The sequence below is a fragment of the Vulpes vulpes genome, chromosome 3, assembly GCF_048418805.1.
Source record: "Vulpes vulpes isolate BD-2025 chromosome 3, VulVul3, whole genome shotgun sequence".
Classification (NCBI taxonomy): Eukaryota; Metazoa; Chordata; class Mammalia; order Carnivora; family Canidae; genus Vulpes; species Vulpes vulpes.
In genome coordinates this window covers 53,567,933-53,577,890 of record NC_132782.1, presented here as the reverse complement: position 1 = coordinate 53,577,890, position 9,958 = coordinate 53,567,933, and the positions used below count along the sequence as shown (strand labels likewise).

The 9,958-nt window shown below is 40.9% G+C and overlaps 1 long non-coding RNA gene across 1 annotated transcript; it reads left to right on the top strand.

Annotated features, from left to right (window-relative positions):
- The first annotated feature begins 2,822 nt into the window (after positions 1-2,822).
- On the top strand, positions 2,823-4,804 carry LOC112926198 (uncharacterized). Its single transcript, XR_012000248.1, has 4 exons — positions 2,823-2,957; positions 3,222-3,292; positions 3,952-4,071; positions 4,232-4,804. It is a non-coding gene; the product is annotated as an uncharacterized lncRNA (long non-coding RNA).
- The last annotated feature ends 5,154 nt before the right edge of the window (positions 4,805-9,958 follow it).

Genomic DNA, 9,958 nt, shown 5'->3' with positions numbered 1-9,958 from the left:
ATCTACATCCTCAGTTAACTGTGAGGATTAAAGGAGTGCTCAATACATCTTAGCCACTGGCTATTATCATTTCCTTGGTAGATGAAATGAAGAATTAGACATAATCCTTCCCAAGAAAACTGAAAAATCACAAGCATATACATTATTATATGAGGCACAAATAAAAATAACTAGGGATGCTCAGATTAAGTAGACATGACTTACAACAAAGAAAATTGGAGATAACTTCTTTCCTGGAGGAGGTTGCATTTCAGCAGGTTTGGATGTATAGCTATGAAGGAGAAAGGCACTCTAAGAGGTAGAAATAATGTAACAAATAAATGGAGATATTAAAGAATAAGCCCATAATCTGGACTCTTGAGTGACTGGGTGATTAATTTGATAGGACTAGAAGAGACATAAAGAGTACACAGAGAGACAATTCTAGAGAGAAGCGTTGGGAAGGACTTTGAAAACCAGTCAAGGGTTTTGAGTTCCATGCTTTGTAGACTGGGTGTGTATCTGTGAATTTGTATGCTTAATTCACTAGTTTCATTTTTGTTTTCAACTATGGGCGAGTATGGACAGCTGTATTTAAAACTTTTACATTTTAACTTATTCCTTTATGTTACAAATTTGATCACATCCTAATGTGCTTTAGCACTTGTCATGTCCCCTGAGTGACTCTGTAGCCTGTGAAGTGGGGTCACAGGGGGAGATGAGGAATCTCACATGAACAGGTAGGATAACCTGCTTGTGCCAAGAGCTGCCTGGATGGACTGGGATGTCAATGTCAAGGCTTCTAACTCCAAGACTTTCTGTTTTCTGAGGTGGAGGAATGCAAAGATACTACGAGAGGAGAGCTGAGGCCATGTTGCCTGCATGGTGGAGGAGAGAAATTTTGATGACAAGGGCCCTCCAGCCAAGGGACACTTCTGCCACTACTGGTGCTTTCTTCTGCTGTGATGCAGCAGTAAGTGCTATACAAAGTGATATCAGCTATAGATATTTCCTTTCTCTCCTGGCTTGGCCCAGTGGGTACCTCTCTGCTGGCCCCATCCCAGGTTTCTTAAAAGGCTTCAAAAGAAATTGCTATTGACTGAACTCTGGGGTTATTTATAATGGAAACCCAGTCTCTCATTCCTCCTGTCCTCCACGGAAGAGTTGGGCTCTTAATCTGAACCTTGGGGAATCAGAGGCCCAGTTTGCTTTATTTAGCTTTCAGGACATTGGATTTTTCCTTTTTCCTTTCCTTTTTTTTTTTTTTTTTTGCCAAGTTCTACTGAAAATAAAAGTATCTATGTCCCAATGTCTTGACCAATTTAAGTAACTCATGTTATTCTCCAAATCCTATTCTTTTGTTTCCCAATGTTGCACATTCTTCCTTATTCCTTTCCTTAAACAGTTGTATAAAAGAGCAGTTCAGATAAGAACCAATTTTGAGCACACCCCAGAGGCAATTTACTTAAGTGGTAAATGCACACTTACACACAAAATAATTCAAGTGCATTTACCTGACAACTTATCTAGACGTTTATGAGGTCCAAGAAGGAGGTTCTGTGATTTTGTGTTCTTTTTTTTTTTTTTAATTTTGTGTTCTTATTCTATAGACTTGAACACTTGTCCTTGTACATAGTAAGTGCTCAATCATTTGTTGGCCAATGAACCAGTAGCATGCAATGTCTCTCTATGTGATAAGGTACAGGCCTATACTCTGTGGTCAATTACAGTGGTTTTCTTTAGCTTAAGTTTTCATTATGCTTTTTTACCTGTTTTCCATCCCTTCTGTCTCTTTTATAAACACACACACACACACACATACACACACACATTACTAGTTTTAACATTTTGCCTATGTTCTACTTTGCTAGACACTTTGACGGCCAGCGACTCAAGTTTTTGACAAGTTTTATTTTGACAGAGGTGGTATAAAGTAATGTCAAATATATTGTGTGTAGTTCTAAAAACTTGTGTCATTTTCACTTAACAGTTGTGTGACCTTAGTCAAGTCACTTAGGTGCTTTGAGTTTCAGTTTTCCCATCTATAAAATGAAGATAGTAATGGTACCTACCTCTTTATAATTAAATTAGATAATGAGAAATAGAGTATTTGGACCAGTTTTAGGGCACAGAGTATGTGCGCAGTAAATGTTTATTAAGATGACAACAGTTATCTTTTTTTTTTTTTTTGGTCTAGGGAAATGCATGCATGATATGTATGCATTATAAGCTATAAGCCAACTTCTTTAATGGAAAAAGTGAGACAAAAAATCCAATAAAATATTTTAATTATTCATGCCCTTATTATCTTAGACTACCCACTTAATCAAAGTATTTGAGGAGGCTTACAATAAAATAGTGTAAACAATATCATCATTAACCTTTGGATTAAGAAAATCACAAGCCGTTTATTAAAATCAAATAGTTATATGGTTCTTTACAGACTACCTGATGCTTTCTCAAACATTATCCATTCTAATCCTTAATTTTCACAACTCTTGTTATGGAGGCATTATTACTTATCCTGTCTGAGGGGGAGTGAAGTGACTCACTGTAGTTCTTATTGCTTAGTATGTAGTTAAGGGATTCAGAAATGTTCAGGAGTCCAGGATCATTGTGCCATCTCCCCCCCACAGCAGAAGAGCTAGGAGTCAATTACCCCTTGGTATTTACTTAAACCACTGGGTTCCCTTTTGCAAGGTCAGAGCTGTGCCGAGGGGGCAATAAGGCAATAATCAGTTCTGGCACTAGATCTGATGCAAATCCTGGCCTTACTACTTTCTAACTGTGTAACCTGGGGCAAGTAAAACAGTTCTCTGAGCTTCAGTTGGTTAGTCTGTAAGGTCAGAATGACACCTTGCCAATTTTTGTGAAGATTATGTGAAACAGTGCTTACTGCGGTGACAGAAATGTGGAGCACAGGTCGCGTGACACCTGGCTATACACAAGCTCAACTTCAGAGTCTCAGCTATCAGAAGGTGTGACTCAAAAAGAAGGTTGGGGTGGGGGAGGATTAAGGGTAGGGAAAGTGGGAGGAATGTCTAAACCTCCTGGGGGAGGTAAGAGGAAGAGGAGGGAGCTTATGGAAAGAGTAAGAGCCTGTGGCTACTCATCCCATTGGACCTGGAGGCTAGCCCAAGGGGTAGGGGACAAGAATGGAATGAGAATCAGGAGATTTGAGTTCTAGACTTTTTGTTGCTAATTTAATTGCATGACCTTCATCAGATTGCTCTCCTTTCTAGGACACAGTTTCTAGGAATCAAGGCTTTGTTGGAAGAAGAGAACATGAAAGGGTTGAACCGAGAAGTTGTGGGTATGTCTGTTTTGTTCCTAAATGCTAATCAATTTGAAATATTGAGCACTTTACATTTTGTGTCTAAACACTTCCCCCACCTCCACTTATATTCAAACCTTTAGGAAATAAAGATCATTATTCACCTTCATTCAATTCTATATCCTATGTGTAGCAACAGACTGGGGAAAAAATGTCATCTAAGTCAGGCTAGGGTTAGATCCATTAGCAACTCTTAGCTATCAGGTAATACAATAAGGAAACATGTTGGATCAAAGATTTCCAACTGGGCTGTCACTTTAACGATCAAACCAGATTCAGCTAATTGTGAGAATGTCTCAGTGATGCACAGTGGGGCTCCTACCAAAGCAAAGAGAGAACAGAGAAAAGAAGGAGCAAGGAGAGAGAAGCAGAGGGATAGAGGGAAGGAAAAGAACGAGGAGGAGGAAAAAGAAGAGGAGAGACAGAAGAACTGACTCATGTATGGCAATTCACAGTTAACAAAGCACCTAAACAAAATAATATCCCATCTTGATCTTCATAATCGCCCTGTGATTATTATACTTTTGCTGAAGATGAAACTAAAGCCCGGAGAACTAAAGTGACTGCCAAGGCTGTGTGAATTGATTTCATTCCAGGGGTCTTTCTTTTGACAAATCTCTTTCTATGTCATATGACAGGTTTCGGGGTATGTGTGTGTGGTCTTCCTCACTATTCTGTGTGAGCACCTTAAGGACAAGACTGGATTACATTGAAGTCTATTCTCCCTACAAAGTCTGCGGTTCAACACCTCCCACATCGTAGGTGCTCAGTAGATGTGTTGTGAATAAATGAACAAATCCCCAAGTACAGAACCTAAAATCTGATGCCATAAGACTCACCTTCCCTGGTTCCCCTCTCTTGGTGATGGGCAGGAAAAGATGGGACTATTTACTTAGACATGCCTATTCGTCTTTTCAGGAATCAGCCTAAGGACTCAAGTAATGGCATTTAGTCATTTATGGAGCAGTTCGCATGGAGTCCTATATACCTAGAGAAGTTCTCACGCTGGTTATATCATGCCATGAGGTGGCAAAGCAGGGATTGCTTGTGACTCATATTTTGCTGAAGAGAACAACTACGGCCTGGAGGAAGTTAAGTGGCTTGCCTGGACTCACTCAGTGTGGAGTGGTTGAGCTCAGATTTGAAATCTCCCACTGAGGCTCTGGGCCCTGTTCTTGGTGTGCTTTTTCTTCTGACACCTCATGACATCTCAGCCAAATGAGCCCAAGCCAGCTGATAATGTGAACATGCAGAGACTCAATAAGACAGCCTTCCTATCTAAAAAAAGATCTTCACATCAGTATAGTAACTTTCATGGATGACACAGCACCTCTGCCTGTAAAATTGCTCACGTTTCCCAGGAGGACAGATATAAATCAGTTATTTGTATGTCTCTAAACATGATAGAAACAGCTCTGTGACGGGTGACAGGATAGGACTTCTGGCCCTTCAAGTCTCCTGAACTTCATCTAGTTGACTGCTCTCTCGGCCCTTCCACGCTGCCCTGAATTTTGCCATTCTTGGTAATGATCTCAGAGTGATCTTTTTTGTGGTCATTGTTTCTATATCTGAGAAAAAATAAAAATTTTTAGAGATTTTATTTATTTATTTGAGAAAGAGACAGCGTGAGAGAGAGGGAGCATGGGGCGGGGGGAGAAGGGCAGAGGGAGAGGGAGAAGCAGGCTCCCTGCTGAGTGTGGAGCCCAATGTGGGGCTCAAACCCAGGACTCTGAAATCATGACCTGAGCCAAAGGCAGACATTTAACCGACTGAGCCACCCAGGTGCTCCAAAAATAAATTTTTCTTAATTCAAATGATTGTGTCAGAGGGAGAGTACCTTGTTCAATAAAATAGTCAAAACATGAAGAAAAATAGATCACTCTGAATATTTTAAAATGAATATTTATTGAATGCCTACTATATGCCACACATACTTCTAAGCACTAGAGATACAAAATGGATGAATCCAATAGATAAAATCTCTGAGCCCAGAGAGCTATATATTCTAGTGGGATGAAACGGACAGGAAAGACATGAATAGGAAATATAACAGGTGCTGAGTGCTATGTAGAAGAATACATCGGGTGAAGAGAAATAACAAGCCATGAGTGCAGAGCATTACTGTTTAGTAGAGGAGAGATTTGAACCAAGGTCTTTAGGAAGGAACATACCTTATTGCCATCTGGAGGGGAAGTGATGAAGGGGACATCTTTTGGAAAGATCTTGTCATGGGAGTGTGCCTGAGAATAGCAGGGAGGCCAGTACAACTAGAGCAGAGTCCATGAGGAGAAAGCGTTCAGAGATGAAGTCTGAGAGGCAACAGGGGAGCCTAATGGCATGCCAGGGCCTGAATGTGATTATGGCTCTGACTCTGAGTGAGACAGGAAGTCACTGAAGCTTTTTGAGCAGAGGTGTCACGTGACCTGACTTAGGTTTTAAATGGCTCACCTAGCTACTGTGGTCAGAATAGACTTGGTGGGGTGGGCGGTAAAGGGAGGTGGACATGAGGAGAAGGGAGATGGATAAATAGGCTATTCCATGAGTTTAAGCTTGAAATGATTGTGGCTTGAACTATAATCGTATATGACATTGGCCCAATATAGAGAGAAATCTCTGGGCCAAATTTAGGGATAATTTATCTTTAAAGACCTGAACGATGAATGAGAGTTCAGGAAAATGTAAACTCAATTTAAAATTCTGTGACCCTTCTACCTCTCTAGAGTAATGCAAATAAATATTATCTTTGCTAAGTATATGGACAATTTTTCCTTCCAACTGCAAAAACTAAAGTAACACTGTATATCATTTTTCTTGGTTCTTGTAGGACTTGAATCATTAAATGGGTTATGAACTGAATAATTTAGCCAATTGTTAAGTAATAAAGAAGCAAAAGAAAATAACTCTCAGGACTCTACAGAAGTTAATGATAATGCAGAGTAACTGTGATCAGAAAAGTTAAGTTTCTCTTGGGAATTTAAGTATTGTTATCTTAAACATAGGAAAGAGGTACCAGTCACTGGCTGTGGAAGAGAGATCCCATTTGTTGATAAAGAAACTGAGACTCAGAAAGAGGATAAAATGTCCAAGTTACAAAAAAGTTACTAAAATTTGGGCCAGAACCTGATCCAAACATGTCTCACATGCTGCCTCCTGCATAAAAAGTTTTCCTTATAAATATACCTTGTTGGTGATATGTAGAGGGGTTCAAGTAGATTATTTATGGCTGCTCCAATTAAGAACCCCAAGTTTGTCCATTTCTTTAGCATCTAACAAGAACTAGCTCCCATCTGTGCTGTCCTGACTGCACCATCTTGGTTCCTTGAGCTCCTCTTTCTTTGACTCACAGGCTTAGCCTCACGTAGCCCCATGGCAATTCAAGTTTTTCTGCTCTGTCTGATTTTCCTTGGGGAATCTGCCTGCCTGGCTTGTTTCCTCTCACTCTACAGAGAGGAAGAAGCTAGGAAGATAGCACCTGGATGTTCAGATGAGTTGGGGGAACCCCCAAACTTTATTCTTATGAAAAGGATTTATATCTTCAAGCCTTGGGATTTCACGATGTGACTTTGCTCTCCCACTACTATATATTCATCTATGCATTATTTTTCTGAGGAAAAAAACACAATGTGAATGTGCATGTCATTAACTCCATAGGATTCTTTCTTATCATGTTTTTTGGGTACCACAACTTTGAAAACCAAATTGAGAACAAGGATCAGTTAACTTGGAAAAGCACTGGAAAGCTGGCTGGCTCTAAGACGCAGTAGCTTTGACACTTCCATTAATGCCATTTCCCCCCCAGGGCCTCTCCTTTCTGACCCATGCAATGAAGAGAAAAGGAGACAGGAGCTTTGCTGGAAGGATCTGCTGGGGGATCTCAGAGGCTCATTCCTAACATGACCATGCACCTGCCAGACTTGTTCTTCCCATCTCCCGACCCTTTATGAAGTCCCATCCTCACCCAAAATCCCAGCATCCCCCTTCATAGTTTTAAATTCTATGACTCCTGTTCACACTGGTAAATATTTCTTGAGACCTTCTCTTGTGCTCACTGCTGTGGCGGGCACTATGAAGCAACAAAAAAGAAACATGCCATTTCTTCCCTTAAGAAAAACTAACTGGAGGGATGCCTGAGTGGCTCAGCGGTTGAACACCTGCCTTTGGCTCAGGGCGTGATCCCGGATTCTCTGGTTCGAGTCCCACATCGGACTCTTTGCATGGAGCCTGCTTCTCCCTCTGCTTGTGTCTCTGCCTCTCTCTCTCTCTCTCTGTATCTCTCATGAATAAATAAATAAAAATCTTAAAAAAAAAAAAAAGAAAAACTAACTGGAAAAGAGGCCTTTGCATTAGTGAAAAGGTTGCATTATAGATTTTTTTTTAAGGAATGAAGTTTTAGTGTCTTTAGGCACCTTTAGTAATTCAAAAATAAGCCCAGAAAGTGCTGCCTAGGAAAGCACTTAGAGGAATGCTTTAATTAATCCACCAAAACGCTTTGAAATGAACAAATCAAGGGCTTCTTTGTAAATGGGGGGGGATCAGAAACTCAGAAAACAATTGATTCTCTTCAATATTTTAAACATTTTTGTCATAGTTTTACAATATTAATTTGTTCTATTACAAGGGAAAAAATAACAGTCTAGAGATTTTTTGAGGGATCACATTTTCAGAATGATTGGAATCTAAAATCTGAATGAGAAGTACAATCCCTCTGCCTGGAATGCTTTGCTGCTCCTTTCTACTTGTCAAAATTCTGATGATCTTTGATGGCTGGGTTCGAATGTTGCCTCATTCAGAATAAGAGTAATTCCGTGTGGTTGCCTATCCATACTGACTTTGAGCCCTCATGACCTGCACCTTACTTCACAGCAACTTGAGTCCATGCCACCTTTTTGTCCTGAGCTGGCCTCCCCAGACCAGGGGGAATGTCTAATTCACCTGCTCATACCATGTCTTGTTAGTAGCAGGGTTTTTCAATGATGCTGGAGCAGTGGTCTGGTTGCCATTCTGTGATGGATGACTCTGTCATGTCAGATACAGGTTCAGCTGTTGCTAGCAGAGACCTAAAATGATAATGGCTGAAACAAGCTAGAAACGTCTTACTTGTTTATATAAAAAATCACCCACAAGGAAACTAGGTCTAGCCAGGTAGCACTAAAATATTTGGAAGCCAGGCTCCTCCTATCTTGTTGCTCTGTTATCTCGAGAACGTTGCCTTTATCTATGGCAACATGGTAGATTGGTAGATTATCTACCGTGCTTGGATTCCAGGCCACTGGAAAAAGAAGAAGGGGAAGTAGAGGTCCCCCACTTCCATTTAAGGCACAACTGGACAGTTAATAATACAGTGCTTCCACTCATATCCCACTGAGAACTTCATCGTGTGGTCCCACTTAGCTGGGGGTGTGCTAGAGTCCACTCATATGGCATGTGAGTGGCCATTGTGTACTTTTCCTTCCGAGTCCATGTTCAGTGAGTCATGGTTAGTTGCTTAAAATTGGATATGAGAGAATGAACACTACAGATAATAATCAGGGCTTTTGTTTTTTTCCTTCTAGAAGAGGTGATAAAAATTTACCAATAATCCACTGCACCTAGCTGCAAGAGAAGCTGGAAAATATAGTCTACCCCCCCCCCCCCCCAGGACAGCCACGTTTCTAGCTAACAATTCTATATACAGGAACGAGGAATTGTATTTTGATGGAAGCTACAAAGGGATATTTGGAAACCATTAGAAGTCACTATAAACATGACATCATCTGGAAACAAGGAAAATGAAAATTGGAAAACCTGTTTTTAACTATGAGAGAACAGAGCTGCCTATAGGTGTGCGTAGGTGGGGCTTATCACTGCCATCTCCGGTCGTGAAGCACCGTGCAAGACAGAAGTTCAGGTTATTTGTGTGGACTCAAGTATAGACATCTGGGTGGAGGTTACATGAGTCAAATTCTGCCCTGACTGTTGGCACTGCCCAAAATGCAGCGCTGGTTCCCACCACTGCAAGTGTCTAGGCAGGAGCCGAATGATTGCTTAACAAGGTCTCCAAAGAGATTTCATTTAGAATGGAGGTTATCCTGCCCATTTCCAAGTTCATCCTTCAGTCTCAAGGACATTTCTCCTGATCCCTCAAGTTCTTAGGGCTTCCAGTACTTTCCTTTGGTCCACTGATCACAGTTGCAATTAGGAGCACAATCGTTTGGTTCATGTCTGTCTCAACTGGACTGCAGAAGCAGCAACCCTGTTACTCCCATAGCATTGTGTCTGCCACATAAAGCAGAGGACCTGACCACGGGGGCACATGGGAAAACGTGAGGGGAATGGGGGACACATGCTGTGCTTGTCAACTTGTAAGCTGCTCATGATCATTATTCTTTAAAAACAAGGTATTTAGATATAAAACAGAACAGAAAGCAAGTGAAGGAAGTGGTACCAAATACTACCAGACATTGAGGGGAACTGAATTTGATTCCAAGCTTCCTGGAAACGAAGTATAAAAAGAGAACACCCTGGGTTACTGAATTTTCTTTCTCTAACAGGACAAAACATGTGAAGTCCTCTGCAGAAGCCAAGTTTTCCCAGTGATTGATTAAAATGAGACTATTGTTTGCTCCCAGTTAATGTGTAAGCATGATCGAAGATCTCCTGACTCCA